Source organism: Tupaia chinensis, unplaced genomic scaffold (assembly GCF_000334495.1).
Source record: "Tupaia chinensis unplaced genomic scaffold, TupChi_1.0 Scaffold000153_1, whole genome shotgun sequence".
Taxonomy (NCBI): domain Eukaryota; kingdom Metazoa; phylum Chordata; class Mammalia; order Scandentia; family Tupaiidae; genus Tupaia; species Tupaia belangeri.
The window spans coordinates 2,440,871-2,461,121 of NW_006159624.1; the positions used below are offsets into that span (position 1 = coordinate 2,440,871).

The following is a 20,251-nucleotide window of genomic DNA, read 5'->3' on the forward strand; positions in this document are numbered from 1 at the left end:
CCCCCACTTTGCATTTTTTAATACTTTAGTTTAATAATCTGTTTTATTTATTTTTTTTTTTTAGAGAGTTTTTATTCTATAGGGAATGGTGCCCTCGCCAGAGAGACAGGGAGAGAGAAAGTGAGAAATCACCTCTCAGGAAGGATAGTCACACTGCAATCCCTTTTCCGCTATTCTCCTCTTGGGATCTTGGGCATGCACTTATATGCAGCCAGAGTTTCAAGTCCCTGGGTCCTGGACTTGAACCACATCGAGTATGTGTGAGTCCAGTGATGTAACCATTCTACCATTTTCTGGTTCCAAATAATCTGTTTTAATTTAGAATGACCTATAAGATTTGATTTGTTATCTGACAGCAAAAACAAAAACGTTGAAATTGCTAACTTGTCTCGTCATATATGTTTATTTATAAAACACTATCCTAAAGCTCTTTCTTCCTTTCTTCATGTCTGCTTTACTTTATCTTATAGCTTTCTTACATCTTCCTTATCCTTCAGGCTTCAAATTAACAAAATTTACTCAGGAAACTTCTCCTTGGAACTTTTCTTCATACTGAAATAGATTACATATTACACACATAGCTGTTTACTAAAAATATTCCTAATTTATTGCTTGATGCCTTTCATTTTTAATGGACCATATGATCTGTGAGGGTAGAGACTCAGTGTGCTTTGCTACCTGCCCTATCTCAAGTGTCTCATTCAATTCCTGATATACAAAAGTGTTTTGTTTTTTTATTTTTTGTTTGTTTGTTTGTTTTTGTTTTTTATCATTGACTTGAGACCAGCAGATGGTGTAGCAGTTACATCACTGAACTTAACGTGGTTGACTGGGGTTTGAGTCCTCGACCTGGTGGCTTGAAATTCATGCCAGGAGCATGTGTGTGGGTGCCCAAGATCCTGAGAGAATAATGGAGAAGAAGGATGGTGGCATGGCCACCTGCCTGGGGAGTGATTTCTCATTTTCCCTCTCACTGTCTCTGTCTCTCTGGTGAGTTTATGCACCCTAGGAAAAAAAAATAACTCTCAAAAAAATCATTGACTTCTGAAGATAAGAATAAAAATTTCTATTAAAAGTAGTTACACTCAAAACATTTCATTTAAATATCTACATCTGTAGTATGCTTGAGTTTTTCCATGTAAGTCCACACAATAAAAGCCTTCTGTCTTTCTCTCTTATATGTATCTCTCTCTATATATACATACATATACATATTTGTACATGTATACATACATATTTTTCATAAAACATCCATACACATACACATATATACATATCTGTATACAACCCCCACATACACACACACATGCACACACACACACACACATTTATATATATGTGAGGGTGTATATATATATAGAAATATAGATACAACTTTTTTATATATATGTGAGGGTATATATATATATATATATAGAAATATAGATACAACTTTTTTTTCTTTTTATGAGAGGGAGAAAGGGAACGGGAGAGAAATAAAGATAGATGTTTTGACAGGATATTTTCATGTTGAGATCCATTGGGTGCAACCTCCTTATCAACATACTCAGTCTTTACATTGGACTGCAAATGGAATCCAGGCTCCCCCATATCATCCCAGCCTGTAGAACAGTGGTGTCTTAGAAGCAGTGCCACCATGACTGGACCATCCTTCTATAGTTTATAGTCACCAGCTAGCACTAGAAAATCACATGAATGCAAATTAATGAATGTTTACCTGATTTTGTCTGTTCACATAGCACATTTGTTTATATATTAAAGCACATTACACTAAAACTTTTTCTTTCCTTTCTCCTAGTCTAAAATGAGCATGCATAGTGATAAACTAGACAACATAAACAAAGTAAATTGCCACATGGTTTAGGTACTAACCCATTGAGTACACATAGTCATTTGTCTCTTGATTTATTTAATGGCTCTGGCCCATTTGTAGATAAATATATAGATATGTGTTTCTTCACTGAATGCATTTTTTTTCTCCCAAATACTTGGTTCATTGCTGCATGGTGTAATTTCAAAGCCCTTTGCTGATAAAATAAATGAAAAATCACTTCTTTAATCAAACTACCAAATCAAAGAGAAGACATTATAGCTTTTTTCCTGAAATATGGCAAACAGCAAAATTGTTTTTTAAAGAGATTTCAACCTTATACTCTGAAAAGAAGCAGGGCATGAAGTCAGTTTTACTCGTCTGGGGAAAACGTTATCCCAGTTTTATATAGCTTTAATAGACTATTTATTAGGCGTCATGATGAACAAGTCAAAAGTTTCCTTTAAACATTCCTTCATTACAGAGTTACTATTCAGATGCATCTGCTTGGGAAGGTGGCAAATGATATCATGCACTGATTCTTTATTTACTTATTCATTTATTTAACAAATAAATGTTAAATTTGTTAAATTTACTTAACAAGATCTTCGAAAATTTTGTAGGAAATGTGTTTTATGAAAAAACTAATAATGGATTACAAATCCTTCTTTTTCACCAAAATAAACTCATAGTTCAATTCCATTTTTCCATGAACATTAAAAATATTTCTTCTGAATTAGGCATCATGTAATAGGTATAGTTCCATGTGCTACAGTTACAGAGGGGAATATGACAGTCCCAATCTTATGGAACTCATAGTCCCAGGCAGTCAGGAATGACTACATAATTTGCAGGGCACAAGGCAAAACAAACAAACAAAAAATGCAGGAACTCATTTAGAAAATGGGGAAAATATCATTAAAGATAAAGTATAAAATCTTTTTATTTTTCCAGTTTCTTTCTTTTTAAAAAAGTAATATTTATGACTTTTGACTAAAGTATTACTGATTTTCTTCTATGCTTTGTTTTCCAAATTTTGCTTTCTTTTGAGCTGTTGATAGGTTCAGCAATTTGTTAAAATATTTTTTGTTTATTTTTTAAAATTTAAGCATAAACTTTTCTCCCTTCCTGATCCCTCTGGAATAGGAAAATATTTGTGAGTATTCTTATTTTGTGTGACAGAATCGTTATTTGCATATAAGTTCAATAATACCTGTTGTTTGCATTTAATAAAAAAAAAGGCTTATAGTATATTTTCAGGGGGAAAAAGTCCAGCTGAATTTTTATATAGAGATGGAATCTCAAACCAAGAAATCCTAACAATAGTCAATGCAATAACTCTTACATTACAAACTCATATTTTAAAAATAAATACTATATTTGTTAAAGTAAAAAAAAATTACTATTAAATGTTATGGAAACCTTAAAAAGTGTAAAACAACAAAAACAACAACAACAAATATTATTTCCTAAGAGAGGGAGAATAGCCCTAATGCCAGCCAGGCTCACAGGCATGCCTGTGTGTTCAGGTAGAGACCCATGACACAAACACAGACCTTTTCCTTATGGTGTCTGGCATCACACAACAATGTCCCTACCACTTGTGCCATCACTGCTTAACCCATAGTTTCTTTCTTGACCTGTGGTGAGTTTTTTACTTGCTATTTAATGAAGCACTTTTTTGGGTATAGTTATAATCTCCCCATTTGCTCACTAATCTCTAAAATGGATAGTCTGCACCGAAGAGATGGCCAACTCTGTTTAAGCCTTATATTTGATTCTTGGAGCTGATATGGAGTCTAAGCATAATTGTGTAGAAAACTGAGTGTCTCTAAAGGTTACTTTATGACAGTGCATGGTCCAAATGAATGCGCTGCATTCCATCTGACACTAGCTTGATAAATGACTACAAACTAGGATCAGTATTTTCTCAAGAGCACTTTCTTACTAGGACATAAAATTATTTTGATCAGAAGTGGGGAAAGGAGAAAGCAGTAAGTTAGATTCATGCCTTAAATGGCTAAGCCATAATGCTACTGACATAACAGATCAGTCTGATCTAGAGTATGTGTATTAATAGAGTAAGTGTATTTAAGTGTGTTTGTGAGTGAGAATGTTGTTAGTTTGCCCAAATTTGGAAGTGGGAATTAAGATACAAATAAGTTTCAGGTCAGCCATCTACACTATATGTCAAGTGTTCTGCAGAGGGAAGCAGATCCCACAGTTCAAGTCTTGGAATTCAAATCCTGGTCCAGTGTCTTGAAAAACACACTGTATACATATGTGCACCTGCCTAGGATACTAAAGAGAAATAGGAATGGAAATAAGAGGGTTGTGATTGACTGGGCCCATGGAGTGTGTGTGTGGGGGGGGAGAGGTCGCTCTCTCTCTTTCTCTATCTCTAGTGTGCACACATGCCCATGGGCACACACTCATTAGGCATTGGAAAAAAAAGATGCAAATAAGTTTCATAAATATTTTAATTAAAAAATGTTAAAATTATTTATTTAACTTTATTAGTTATTATTATTTTTAAATTTGACCAGAGAGAGAGAAAGGGAAGGGAAGAAAGCAGGCTGCTAGGTTCAGGACTTGAACTGTGGTCAGCCATATGAGAGTCCAGTGCCTTAACCACCATGCCACCTACTGGACCCCATAAACACATATTTTTAAGTCAATTTTTACATTTAAATTTACTTAGATAAGAAATATGAACTGTTCATTATTTAATCCCTACTTTTGCACTTGTGGGCTAGAAATGTCACGTATCCACTTAATATATTAACAAGCATTCCATGTAACTTTGAGACAGACCCATGGATCATATTTGAACAAGCCAATTCACCATGTGAGGTAAATATTTCTCCACCACATGTAGCTGGAGGGCTAGAATTGTTTAGGACTATCTGTTGCTTGAGAATAGACCCAGTCTTGAAATAGCTAAAAATTAGCATATTACTTCAGGTATGCTCAAGTCTTAATAAACTTTGGCTTTCTTTGGGGGTTTTATTTTTCTGTATTTCTGCTATTCAAATACTAAGACCTCATGAATTCATAGAATAAAAATACTACTACTAATTATTATTATTAATCATTTTTCTGTTCCACATAGAATGGTAGGCCCTTCTGAAGCCTTATTTCTTTAAACCTTCACATTACATCTTTTAGTTATTCACAGAAAACTTAGATTTAGAGACATTCATATCAGGCTCCAAGGCATAGAGCTAGAAAGTGCCTAAGGTGGGATTTGAACACACAGAATCTGCCATCGGAATGCTTTCCCTTAAACTCTCTGTTATGGCCTCAGAAGAGAAATACACATTTATTTTGTCAAGGTAAATCTTAAAACCAATGATCTTGCTTATGTGTGGTTCAGCCCAGAAAATCATGATTGTAAGTTCCAAAATTCAATGGAAATAAATGATTTACTATTTTAGTCTTTCTGCATGTTTCTCTCAGGAAACAGGAAGCAGGACAAACTGATTAGGATTTGATTATTCAAAGTCACAGGAATCCTTTGCTGTCTTTTGATGGAAAAGCAAGAACTGAAGGCTCCCTTTAAAATTTCACTGATAACTCAGAGCAGTACTTCCTCAGCTATGAAGTGGTGTCCTGTCTATATCCTAATAAAGACAAAATTTGACAGCACTCATGAATGCAAGTTTAAAACAGTTAAGTACTTAAAAATTTAGCTGTTCAGTTACTATTCTACTTCACAGAAGAAATGTGTAACTTGGATTAGTCAGAATTATAAATAACTCCCAATCTTTTTTTGTTTCTATTTTATTTATTTTACACTTTTTTTGTGGTGGTATATCTTAGTGGGATATAATATGAAATTGCACAGCATGCATGCAGTGCGTGATGATCAAATCAAGGATATTACCATATCCATAGTTTTCAGCAAAGAACACCAGAAGTGCAAAGAAAAAGATTGGAGACATTAGGAAACAAACAAAGGAGATAAATCCGTGTGTATATTGTCATTGAGAAGTTAGTTTCTAGTAAGCATGTCAGACATTCAACATCTCAAAATAGGGAACTTTGTATTTTAAATTTGACATTTGGACACAGTCTTATCCACTACTTCTTTTTTCTTTAATTAACAGAGGGCATATGCACTCATCAGATGGAGATGGAGAGACAGAGACAGAGAAAGAGAAAGAGAAAGAGGAAAAAGAGAAAAAGAGAGAAAGAGAGAAAATAAACTCCCCCAATGGAGTGTGGTCATGCCAAAAAACCCTTTTAATTCATTTCTTCATCTTGTCAGAATTCTGGGCACACATGTACATGCACTAGGTGTGTTTTTCAAGCTGTGGGATCAAGGATTCTAACCATAGTCAGCCATGTGGAATCTGGCTCCCTTAGTCAAAGAGGTAATGGGCTGACCTCGTTATCTATTACTTCTACTTCAATTATTCACTTTACTAGTGTCTTAAAGATGCTGAAATAGATGATATAATAATTTTAGAAATTGGTAGTACTTTTGTCTCAAGGAACAATTTTCAAAATTCTGTAATAGCAATGAAGATGGGAAACAAATAAGGACACACTGTAAAAAGAACAATTTCATAGTATAAACTGTGTGGCAGTCAATTGTGAGAAAATGCAGGTCTATAGTAGAACTGTTCAGTGGTTATTTTATTTTGTGCACACATTTTGTATCCATGCAACTCATAACCAAAAGATTATGCATGTCAAGGATGTTGTATCTAGTTAATTTGAAACTATTTATAGAAACCTAATCCGTTTTAGTTCATGGAAAATGCTGTAAACTGTAAATACTATTCTTAGCATCCTTAATTCTAATGATTAGAAAAAGAATAGAAGTAGAAACTATGAAAGGGTAATTCTGAAAGGATCAAGTATAGTCCTATCTGTATCTCAGCATTTCCAATAATAGAACTTTTACTGTAGTTCCCTTTTTCCAGCCACTTATAATGCTGTTGCCTAAGGAGAGCATTGGATGAAAATGGAAAAAGCAATAAATATATTTGAATTTTTTTAAATATTTTATTTAACAATATAGATCCATTAATAGTAACAGACCTAAGGAAGAACATCTCTACCCAAGTTAATATGCTAATTAAGTGTGCATTATCTAGACGAGAGTGTATACAGGCAGAGAAAACACTGGGCTGAGTCACGATTTTTGAAACATGTCTTCTTACCTTCAAATTCATTTATAAATTCAAATGAATTCAAAAAGAAACCAAAAAAGGTTCACCTGAAGCAAATTCTGAGTGTGTAGCCTTATTATAGCAGAGGGATTTGAACCATGGGGTATAATAGAGAGTTCTGGTTGGATGGAATGCTGTGAATCAGAGGTGTTGCCATCTTCTAGCAGCTGCACTTAATTAGACCACCTTTTTCGCTTTTCTTTCCTATGTGGAAAATGGGGGGGGGGGTAGTCTATATAGTGACTTCTTCAATGCTGCAAGTATTAATTAGTTCATTGTAATACATTCTACACATGGGCCTAAGATTTTTCTGTCCATTAGAAATGTAGGCAAGAGTGTCTTAAATGTTAATTGTTGCTCTCTGAATTCCAGAATCTTCCTCAATATTTTTTTTGGGGGGGGAGAGATTTTCACTGTAGGGCGCGTGCGCTCGCCAGACAGACAGAGAGAGACATAGAGACAGAAAGTGAGAAATCACCCCCCAGGGGGGATGGTCACGCCGCAATCCCTTCTCCTCCATTCTCCTCTCGGGATCTTGGGCACGCACGCACACGCGCCCGGCGTGAGTTTTAAGCCACCGGGTCCGGGACACGAACCACGGTCGACTACGTGGGAGTCCAGCGACATAGCCATTACGCTAACTGCTGGTTCCCTTCCTCAATATTTTTAAAGATACAGACCATGGTAAAAATAATTCATGTTCTTTGGTACGAACATTTATTTCCTCCGTTCGTTTTTTTTTTTTCTATTTTTTTCTTTATTTATTTACATTCATTCGTTCGTTTTTTATTTGCCATTTTAAAATGTAGTATCTGCCCTGCATTATGTAAACCTGGCCTTGAAAATTAGCCAACTCCTTGCTTTTGAGGGGAAAAAGCAAATCAAAAACACCACACATGAATGCGTACACACACACACACACACACACATGCAAAAGAATGTGTGCACACACATACACACACACACACACACAATCTTTAACCCTAATGAATGTTTGTTTGTTTGTTTGTTGTTTTTTACTAGTGCTTATTGAAGATTTTGGAAAACATGAGAAGGTGAGTGTGGTAATATAGTTATATAAACAGCTTTAATTAAATATTAGCAAATCTGTTTCATGAAGAGACTGTCTACTGAGGACATTTAACATACACTTTAACTTCAGTGCCCTAAAACTTGATGGATTTTTGTCATATTTCTCTTTTCTCTCTCTTTTAAATTTGTTTTATTTTTTTTTTATTTTTTGAGAAGAAGCTAAATCTCTCATTTTATCTTGCTTTTTTCTTTTTTCTTGACTCCAGTCCACATCCAACCCATACTGTTCCCTCTTTCCTTTAATTCATGAAAGGAAAATGCTACTAGCTTTAAATTTTCACATTTTTACCCCTAACTGTATACAAACCACACAGTAGGGGGATGTATAATTTTCAAGGTAGAAGTAATTCTTTTCTGTACATATCAAGTATTAGGAAGAAGTAGATACATGAGTAACCATATTTTATTTTAACTTTGTACTACAGAAAAGTTTGTAAGAGCTTTCTAGGGATTCATGAAAGTTATAGAGTTCTGTAAAAGTTTATAGAAGCTACTGGAGAGTTAGTCTGTTTAAAGATAATTAGCAAAAACAAGAAATACTTTTTGCAGATAGTGTGGCTGACAGTCAAACACTTCTAAGCTGCATTCAAGGCCACAAGAAAGTTGCTAATTTTGACACTGCCTGTCCGAACTACACATGTCACTGTGCATGAACAATTTAGAGTTCACTTTGCTCTTTACAGTCCTTTTGTTCACTTTCGATACAGTTATTTCCTAAGAATTTTAGACAGAAAATTGATGTAGAAAGGCAAGTACTTGTTAGGGTGGAGGGACAAAGCTCTAGTCACCAAAGGAATCAATCCTTGTGAGGTCGATGGCTGACTGCCCAGTTATCTCTTTGATACAGACTGCAAGTGCCTGAGCCAGATATCAGGTAGAGGCAGAGAGATGAAGCAGTTCCCTTTCTTCTTTCAGTCTAGCAAACTCGTTCTAAAGTGATAAAACTTGCATTCATCACTGAGAATAATTCTGACTTCAGTAACATTGCCTTGTGGCTCCCAAACACTGCACTTGCATTCAGGCATTACGTAGGTTTCAGGCTTCTCTTTTGAGTTAACCATTCTAATCTGTTTCTTATTTTTAAACAGTTTAATGAGAATTCGAGAGGTAATACCAAGATTTCCTAACAAGATGCTATTTTTGAGTAGGAAAAAAAATGTGTTTAAATATTTGCTAGAGGGCATGTGTGCTAGCCAGAAACAGAAAAAGAGAGAAGGAAAGTAAGAAAGCATCCTCCATGGGACCAGCAGATGGAGTAATGGAGTAATGGTTATGTCATTGGACTCCCACATAGTCCAACATGGTTCAAGTCCTGGATCTGGTGGCTTAAAACTCACACTTGGCATGTGTATGTGTGCGTATCCAAAATCCCCAGAGGAGAAGGGATTGAGGCATGGCCATCCCCCACCCCGGGAAAATGGGATTTCTTGCTTTCTGTCTCTCTGGCGAGTGCACATACCCTATAGAAAAAAATCTCTCCCCCTCCCCCCCAAAAAAAAGAAAAGAATGAAAAAGAAAAAATAAAGAAGAGGAAAAAAAAATCATTTCCCAGAGGGGATGACCATGCCACAGTCCTTTCTCCTCCATTCTTCCCTGGGACTCTGGGCATGCACACAAGTATATGCAACAGATGTGTTTCTCAAGCCACCAGATCCAGGACCTAACAGGCCTTCAGCCTATATGTTATATAAATGATATGACCAATAATGCAGCCATTGCAGAAACACAGATAGACAGACAGAGAGAAGGAGAGAAACAGAAAGAGAGACTAGTAACCCCACACAGTGAACCACCACGTTCTTATCCCGAATTATGGCCTGCATGTGTGTGCCTGGTGTATAAGGGCACCTCTGGGATATGAACTCAGCACTTTCTCTAGTGGGTATAGTTCTGTTATTACTGTGTCACTGTCTGTCCCCTAGTGGATATTTTTGAAATGTATTCCCAAGATTATTTTCTCTATAAAAAAGGAGGTTTAGGATTCTGTTGAAGTAGGTTTATTAATGATCTTATGTGTTACGGGGGCAAGCAAAAAAATGGTTCTTAAAAATAATTTAAAAGTTGTATTCAATTATTAATGGTTCCATTCATTCATTAATCAATTCACTTATTCAATTTGCCTCCATCATTTTCTTCTAAGGCAAATTTTGCAAAATTAAGTCTAACCTAATGACATGTCACTATTGCAGTAAAAAAAAAAAAAAAAAAAAAGTACTAGAACCAGAGGATGTCATAATGGTTACATCACTGGATTCCTTCTGAGTCAACTGTAGTTGGAGTCCCAGACTCAGAGGCTTAAAACTCACGACAGGTGAGTGTACGTGCGTGCCCAAAGTCCTAAGAGGAGACTGAAGGAGAAGGGATTGTGGCATGGCCATTCCTCCTGGCAGCTGATTTCTCACTTTCTGTCTCTGTCTCTCTCTGCCTCTCCAGTGAGGGCATATGCCCTATAGCAATAATCTCTCCCAAAAAAAAGGGGGAGAGGAGTAAAAAGATACTAAAAAATTATCTAAGAAATGTTTGAAGATTGATCTAATTCTTTGAACTTTGTGATAGTATAGTCACTATTAAATTAATGCTACTTTATAGTGATTATTATAGATTACTATAGATATGAAGCAGTAGGTTAGGGACCTCTACTGTTATCAATTGTTAAACAAACATTTAATTGAAGGGAGAGTTTTCATTGGAATCAATGAATATTTAATGCCTATTTTTGCTCAACATTTGTCTATTAACACTGAATTATTTTGCCTTTATTTCTAGAAATAATTATTTTCATTTTACAAAAACTTTCTTGTTCTGAGATTTTTTTACATCTTATTTACATCTATAGATCAACTATTGAGGAAATTTACTCTCTTTTTAAAAATACTTCAATAATTTCCAGATAAATGGAAGTATTCTTTAAAAGCATTGACAGTGACTCCAGATTTGCATACATTGATAATGAGCAAATGCATCAGTTTGATAGGCATCTCTCAAACTGTTTGAAAGTTTCAAAGAGTGTCTATATCAAGTTTTGGTAGGTGGCTGGGATATTACACAAGATAAACAATGTACTGCACTATTCTAAATGTCTAATTTCCCCTTGGTATCATTATTCAGAGGTTCCCTTTTATGTTCCTGAATCAAAGAGTTGTTTACTCAGAAGCCTAATTTAGTCAGCCACAGGGTCCTTACTAGGTAATTAAATTACTCTTGAATACCTCATCTATTTTTCATAAGTAGTAATGGTGGTCCCCATAATTAGTGCACAGAAACAAACTAGAAGATATACAGAGTACCTCTGAAGGGTGTCTTGGGCAAGAAATGCCTCTATGGTTCATAGGCACACAGATGTGTGTATACAAACACACATACACAAAAGAAGTATTTATAGTATTCATGGCTATTTTATTTAAAATGTAAATGGCATATTGATTATTCAGTCATAATTTCAGCCATTTTAAGGTTGTTTCTACACTTACTTAAAATAATATAAATATAGCATTTATCATTGTCACAAACACAGTGAAACGTTTTCACTTTCCTTTGCTAATCATTTACAATGATAGATATTTTCCAATCTGACAATCAATAACATGGAAATTGGGAACCAGCAGTTAGTGTAATGGCTATGTTGCTGGACTCCCACATAGTCGACCGCGGTTTGCGTCCCGGACCCGGTGGCTTAGAACTCACGCCGGGCATGTGTGCGTGCGTGCCCAAGATCCCAAGAGGAGAATGGAGGAGAAGGGATTGTGGCGTGACCAGCCCCTCTGAGGGGTGATCTCTCGCTTTCTGTCTCTATGTCTCTCTCTGTCTGTCTGGTGAACACACACGCCCTATAGTGAAAACCTCTAAAAAAAAATAATAAAATAAATAAATAAATAATAAATGGAAATTTAGCTTAACTTTGCTGTGATTACTACTAATAATAAATTTTTTTAGAGGTTTTTGCTATAGGGCACATGAGCTCACCAGACAGACAGAGACAGACAGAAAGCGAGAAATCACCCCCCACGGGGGATGGCGTGCCGCAATCCCTTCTCCTCCATTCTCCTCTCAGGATCTTGGGCACACACGCCACGCACCCGGCGTGAGTTTTGAGCCACTGGGTCCGGGACACCAACCGTGGTCGACTACAAGGGAGTCCAGCGACAGCCATTACACTAACTGCTGGTCTCCTAATAAATATTTTCATCTGTTCTAGCTAAGCAGATATTATCATTTGGATCTGTTAATAGTTAAGTATAAATGACTTTTTTATTTATGTATGCATTTACTCATTCATTCACCTAGATAACCAGGCAATTCTGTCTTTATGAATCTATAACACTAAAACTACAAGTGAAGAATCTCTGCCCTAAGGAAGCTTCTTTATAATCCTTATTGAAGAGACAAGGAATAGACATAATAAAAAGAGTAAAAATTATATGTTAGAGGGGGAGGGAGGGAGGGAAACAGGGTGAAAAAACAATACGTTTAATTGACACAAAAATGAAAAGGTATCTGCTGATTGTAATGTATATGGTAATGTGTTTGTCTTGACCGATATGTACTGTATCCATGCTGGGAAAAGCCACGTCATACACCGTAAAGATGTATAGTAATTAAATATAAATAATTTAAAGATAAATAAATAATACATACACACACACACACACGCACACACACACATTATATATATATATATATATATATATACACTCACGCATGTATGTATATATATGTTAGATAGTAAAAGTGCTTAGAAATGAAGCTTGAAAAAATGTGGAGAAGGGTGATGACTGTACTTGCACTTATTTATGCAGTAACCAGGGAAGGCTACATAGGGAAAGTGATTTATGATTTCCTGTCCGATGTAGGTGAGTGAGTCAGACACTCAGGCATCCTTGATTTTCCAGCCTGAAGGAACAGCAAGTACAAAGGCCCTGGCTCATATACTTGCTCAGTGACATGAAGCAACAGATTAGGAGATTAAAATAGAGAGAGTGGCATGAAAAAGGAGAGTGATGGGAGACAGAGGTCCACCAAGGAGATTGTAGCAGAGTCCAATCCAGGGTGAAGACAGCATGGGTGCATTTTCTATAGGAAATCAGTAGATTGTAGTAAAACTGACTACATACTGTTCTCATTTTAATTGTCGCCATGCACCTGGCAACTACACAATACATAGTGTCAGCAATAAAACATTTCTCTCCCTAGGACAGATCACTTTCATGACTCTTACTTTGTGAAGACCCTGCTGAGACTTAAGATCAAAAAGGTTAATGGGAATGGGGAGCAGAGGGTGGTGCCTCAGCAGTGGTTACACATAATGCTCTGTGAGGCATTCCCATATTGGAAGGTTCCCCATTCAAGTCTGGAAACCTCCCTGAATATGTTGGGCACATGCTTGCCATGAATGTGGCTGACTGAAACAGAGTGGATTATAGCACCGAAATCCTCAGAGTTTTCCTCTTTATTTTTCTCTTACTTTTACTTTTTCTTCTTTCTTTTTCATTCTTTTCATTCTCTCTTCTTTTGCTTTCTATATTTTTCTCTTCCTTTTTTCTCTTTCTCTTGCTCATGGAACAGATAAATTTCTTTTAAAGGTGATGGGAAACTTAGATAATATAAATTTTGCAAAGTATTTTCAAAATTTTGGGGTTTACTCTGTATAAAATAAAGTGCCACTGGAAAATTTTGATTTATGACCTAACTTCTTTTTCAAAAGGCACAGTCTGGGGACTGTGTTGAGAATAGAATGAAGTGGCAAAGGATAGAAATAGGGAGATCAATTAAAGGCAACTGCAAAAGTCTGGTTGAAGGATGATGATGGCTTGGATTAAATTGATGAGATGAGTCAGAAAGAAGTGGTGTTTGGGGAATTGTTTTATAGATTAGAATTTAAAAGGTGGGGTGTTTTAGAGTTTTATTGTGGTAAAATATACAGATCATAAAAATGACCATTTAATCATTTTTAACTATACGATGCATTCACATTAAATACATTCCCAATGCTATGCATCCTCCATCACCATCCATTTTCACAGCTTTTGTATTATCAAGTAGAAGTTCTGTACCCATTAAAAAAATAACTACCCAGGACCAGCAGATGGTGAAATGGCTATGTCACTGGACTCTCATGTAGTCGACCACGATTCAAGTCCCGGACCTGGTGGCTTAAACTCATGCCAGGTGCATGCCCAAGAATCTGAAAGGAGAATAGAGAAGGGGTTGTGTTATGGCCATCCCCCTGGGGAGTGATTTCTCACTTTCTGTCTCTCTGTCTTTCTCTGTCTTCTTGGCAAGTACATGCACCCTATAGCAAAAAAACTCTCCAATAAATAAATAAATAAATACTCACTCCCCATCCGCAGCCCCCAGTAATTTCTGTTCTACTTCCTATCTCAATGAATTTCTCTTCTGGATACCTTGTGTAAGTGGAATCATACAATATTTATCTTTTTATATCTGGCTTATTTACTCAACATGATGTTTTCAAGGTTATCCATGTTGTAAGATGTATCAAAATTTATTTTTAATGACTGAATACTTTTCTATTGGTATGTACTACATTTTGTATATCCATTCATCTGTTAATGGGCGTTTGGGTTGTTTCTATCTTTTGACTGTGGCATAAGTTGCAGCTGTAAACATTGGTATATAAATATTATTTGAATTGTTGTTTTCAATTATTTTGAGCATATACTCATCAGTGGAATTGCTGAATCACATATTTAACTTCCTGAATAACTACCAAACTGTTTTCCATATAAGCTGTCTCATTTTTCAATTCCCATTCCTATCAGAAGAGTTCCAACTTCTCTACACCCTTAGGGACATTCATTTTCCTTTTCTATTTGATTTTTATAATAGCCATCTTAATGGATGTGAAGTGGTACACCATGTAGTTTTGATTTGCACTTTCCTAGGGACTTGTGATGTTGATCATCTTTTCATGTGCATATTGATTACTTGGGTACCATTTTTGGTCTATTCAGGTCCTTGGCTCACTTTTTAATCAACTATTTTGTCTTGAGTGCTTGAATTTTAGAAGTTCTTATATATACTAGATAGTAATCTTATATTAGTATATGTTTTGTATTTATTTACTCTCATTCCACAGATTTTTTCACTCTCTTGACAGTATCATGTGATACACAAAAGTTTTTAAAGTTGAAGTCCAGTTTATCTACTTTTGTTTGGTTGCTTTGCTTTTGGTGTCATAAGCAATAAATCATTACTGAGTCCAATTTCATGAAGAATTTCATTTTCTACCAAGAGTTTGATAGTCTCAACATTTACATTTACATCTTTGATACATTTTGAGCTAATTTTGATTCATTTTGTATATAGTAGCATGTGAGGGTCCAATTCCATTACACGTATTTTATACAAATTTATAATCTATTTATACTTTTTGTATTTATAAAATATAAATGTGCTGAATTTTTCTGCTTTAAGAATGAAGATTGATATTAAAATTTATGTTGGATTGATGTTGATCAATTGATGATTTATATTTCAATATCAATCTTCATTCTTATAGTACAAAAAATTAGCACATTTATGTTTTTCCTTGTAACATTTTGTGTGGCCTATTCTATCACTTTATATTTCTCCCTTTGCAAATGTTTCATTATATTTTTTAAATAATTATTTATTTTACTTTATTTATTCATCCGTTTATTTTAATTTGACCAGAGAGAGAGACAGTGTGGTGTGTGGGGGGAGGAGTGAGAGACTGTGTGTGTGGGGCAGTGAGAAAGAAAGCCACCAGGTCTGGACTTGAACCGTGGTCGGCCATGTGGGAGTGTCCAGTATGCCATCTGCTGGTCCTCTCTTCTCACAATATTTTATGTTGTAAATATACATTTCTCAAAAATAACAAGGTTATCTGTTGAGACTTTATACATTTTATGAGGATGTAACTATTGGTCACTTAGTATTTTTCATCATATAAATACATACAATTACTTAGGTTACAGATGGGCTACTTAAAATATTTATACATTTTGTTGTATTCTAATCTCCTCTTCTATAGTATAGACCTGTGAGACATTAATTAAGTACTACTACCTGTACTTTCTGATGCTGGACGGACAATATATGTGTGTTATATTTCCATAAACCCTATGAATAAATTTCTTTTAATGCCTCAGTTATATAATGTTTCATATTGTCAATATTTTTCTGAATTGAAGGCTAGAAATGTATCATCCACTTTTTTCTTTCTTTGTTGTTTAAACTCTGGCTAGAGCTGCAATTATTCCACACATGTGAGTTAAAAATACTACTTTTATAAGATTTTAAGTAGAACATTTCCTTCTTGTATTGAGATAATGTTTCTTTCTTTCCTAGGCCTTGATCATTTAAAAAAAAATATGATGAGACAGAATGCATAGGCACCTTAAAGTGACTTACTCCATCTGACCAAGAGGTCTCCTAATGAGTTATGTTTATATTACTCTTTAAATGGTACCTACTGCTAAAGTACAACCGGTAAGATCTACCGCATCTTTGTTTTCCTAGAAATTATTAGAATCTAATATCAATTGTCTTTAGACTGGCCTTTTAAAGAATTGAGGTCTATTTCCTTGTCATTTTTCTTATAATCAGTATATTAAAATCTAGGTTTATGCAATAATAAATTATGTGAGGATCTTTCTATTATGGAATGATTATTTTGTTTTAACAAATTTCTATTTATTTGTTTACTTATTTATTTATTTAAAGTTTTTGCTATAGGGCGTGTGCACTTACCAGAGAGGGTAAGAGAGTGAGAGAGAATGTGAGAAATCACCCCCCTCAGGACAGACTGCATACCACAATCCCTTCTCCTCCATTCTCCCTCAGAATTTTGGGCACACACACACATGCAAGTCACTTGATTTTCAAGCGTTAAGGTCTGGGACTCAAACTGCAGTCAGCCACGTGGGAGTCCAGTGCCTTAACCGCCACATCGCCTGCTGGCCTGTATCTTAACAATTTTCAAACACAATTTCTTTAAATGTCAAGCTGACATGTATTTAAAATGTGATTTAATTTTCTTAATTTATAAATAAAAGACTAAGAAGATATTAAGTGCATTAATATATATATATATATATATATATATATATATATAGCAAGTCTACCATTTTTCTGAAAATTAAACCCTTCATTTTCCCTATGTACACCTTTTATGTAGGCTCTGAATGAGTTATCATACAAAGTGAAGTTAGAGCTTCCTTAATTCTTATTCAAAGTCTAATGTCATACTATTGGGTTGTTGGAAAAGTGATGACATATTTTTCTATGCAAAAATGCATCATGAATTTTCCCACAACACAAAAGAATAGAGAGGTAGGAGAACTCTATCTTATTTCCTGACCTAATATTAAATGTCAAAAGCAAAGACCTTTTAACTAGCATCAGAACCGTACTAATGATCTCAGCTGTAATGACTTCCACTTCTCTCGACGGCACAGGCAATGCTACAGTCTGGTACTTATGACACCAATGGCCTTCTCTAAGCATTGGATCCCTCTTTCATGGAAGAAATAAATAAATAAATGTCTCAAAAAATGTACTTCATCTTTTTAGAAACGTTTTTGTGCTTTTGTGCTGAGGTTAAAATATACCAAGAATAAAGGTAGCAAAGGTTTGGAATATTCAGTTGATCTCCAAGGATATTGTGAAATCCTAGTTCTCCAGCATTTAATGTTCTACTTCTCAATGTAAGTGCAGTAAATAAGTATGTATGCGCTATCCATTAGAATACCATAGAGTCCTGCCTGATAACATCAATTCAAATATGTTTTATGCTTTTGAAAAGTAAATGAAAGAGAGAATGAATGTTTTTTTTTTTATGTGTTTTTCTAGAATCTTTGGCTAATTTTTAAAGGAACATAGACAAAGTGAGGCTAATAAAGCACTTATTTTCTCAAATTGTTAAAAAAAAATGGTGCAGTTATATCATGACTAATTCCACAATGAAAATGAGTAAGTACCAAAACTATGTTTTTGAGTCAGACTTTCCTACTTTCTTGACTTCGTTCTCCTCCTCTGTAAAAAGGAGCATGTTGGGGCAGCCGGTAGAACAGTGGTAACAAATGCTCTTCTGTGGTAGACCTACTCACATGTGAAGGTCCTTGGTTCCTGTGCTGGGCTTGCGGGGGCCTGTGATGTGGGCTGGCTGATGGTAGGGGAGGATCACGGCATGAAGACCCCACTGAAGGTGCCCCTCTGTCTCTCTATCTGTCTCTAACTCTCATCAAATAAATAAGCATAAACAAATTTAAAAAGGAGATTGTATTAACTATTTAGAAGACCAAATGAGTTAATGAGGGAGTGACAGACATATAGCAAATACTCAATAAAAAGTTGATGTTTTCATCTCATAGATACTGCATATTTTCTACTTTTATAAAGAAGAAAAAGAAAAAGAAAATGCAAGAAATTTCTTGAAACTTTCACATCTCTTTTGTGACCCAGGTAATATTTTCAACAAAATCTGAACCACAGAGTTTACTCTGTGCACATTTGAAGGGCAGATGCATCCCTATTAGCCAAATGAAAAGCAAGAAGAGCTGTAAAAAGAAAGAGAAGTCAAACCCCCTGAAAAACCCACAAACTGGGTAATCCGTTTCTGACTAATCAGTGAGGCTAGGAGTTGTGCTTGCATAAAAACTTTCGGTTCAGTGGATTTGGTGTGGCAGCAAAGAAAAACAACTTTTTTGTAAGAGACTTATGTCAGAGTTATTTGTAGGATTATATTTAAAATATGCCATTTGAATTGTGGCAGCATTTTGCTGTTAGAAATTGGTACAAGAAAAATAAATACAGTTTTCTAAGAATATCTTTGAAGGTAATATAATAGGGATTTAAACGTCTTTGCTGTAAACTACAAATACCTATAGCTATTTCATTTAGCAGAAAATAAACGTGTGTGTGCATGCGTGTGTATGTGTGTGTGTGTGTGTTTGAATAATCATTCAGTTCTTTCTCACAGTTTAAATACATTATCTGCCAGGTAGCATTTAAGGCAGTCAGAGACATATCCTAAATGCTCTGATCTGTTCTTCTGTTTACCTTGCCAATTTCCCAATAGAGCAGCCTATTTAGCATTTCCTCTACATTCTTTGTTTGGAGATTAACATATAGCAAAAGAAAGAAGCTGTTTTTAGATTTGAGGTACTGTTCCGTTTTGAAAGGATAATTGTTAGTCTTGTGGTATTTTTGTCTCATTTTGTTTTGTTCGTTTAACACTAAATAGGGATAAAAGGTTTCAAAAGAGTTACCTTAATAAGAATTCTTACTAAAAAGTATTTTGTGCTCTCACAACTAAAATGAATAAATTTTACTTTCCTCTGTAGTTATAGAAACAGTCCAAAATGTACTATAAATAAAATAAACATTTTCATAATGAGCATATCTGGAGTCTCCATAAAACTTTTTATGGTTAATATAAAACTTTTAATTTTTATTTATTTCATATAAACATATATGCACTACATATATTATTTATATGTATATTTGAACTATGAAATACTGTATAGTAAAATGATGATTTACAAGATCAGCTGGTAGCATGGCAGTTAAGGTTCTGGACTCCCTCATAGCAAACTATAGTTTGCCTCCCGTACATAGCGACTTGAAAATCACACTGGGCAAGTGTGCTTCTGTGCCCAAAATATCTGGAGGATTTTTGAAGAATCTCCAAATTGTTCTCCACAGTGGCTGGACCAATTTACATCCCCACCAGCTGTGTAAAAGAGTTCTCCTTTCACCACACCCCCATCAACAGTTATTTATTTATTTTTTTAATCTTACACATTCTGACTGGGGTTGCGTGGTATCTCATTGTTTTGATCTGCATTTCCCTTATGAAGAGGGATGTTGAACATTTTTTCATACACCTTTTGGCTATTCGATGTCATCTTTAGAGAGTTTCTTTTTCAACTCCTTCTCCCTTCTTTTAATAGGATTGATCATCTTTTCTCCAAACAGCTGCTTGAGATCCTTGTGTATTCTCATTATCAGTTCCTTATCTGATGCATAATTTACAAAAATATTTTCCCATTCTGAGGGTTGTTGATTCACACTAATTAATGTGTCTTTTGCCATGCAAAAACTTCTTAGCCTGATGTAATCCCACTTGTCTATTTTGGGGATGATCAACTGTGCTTTGGAGGTCTTATTTAAGAAGTCTTTCCCT

The 20,251-nt window shown here is 35.1% G+C and overlaps 2 long non-coding RNA genes across 2 annotated transcripts in view; both read left to right on the forward strand.

Annotated features, from left to right (window-relative positions):
• Nucleotides 1-10,355: 10,355 nt before the first annotated feature.
• On the forward strand, nt 10,356-17,751 carry LOC102481916 (uncharacterized). The gene is made up of 3 exons (XR_334114.1): nt 10,356-10,393; nt 16,414-16,554; nt 17,638-17,751. It is a non-coding gene; the product is annotated as an uncharacterized LOC102481916 (long non-coding RNA).
• A 171-nt stretch (nt 17,752-17,922) lies between these two features.
• LOC102482190 (uncharacterized) overlaps nt 17,923-20,251 on the forward strand; it is a 20,351-nt gene continuing 18,022 nt past the window's right edge. The window contains exons 1-2 of the long non-coding RNA XR_334115.1: nt 17,923-18,036; nt 18,438-18,528. This is a non-coding gene — a long non-coding RNA (uncharacterized LOC102482190). The remainder of the gene's footprint in view (nt 18,037-18,437; nt 18,529-20,251) is intronic.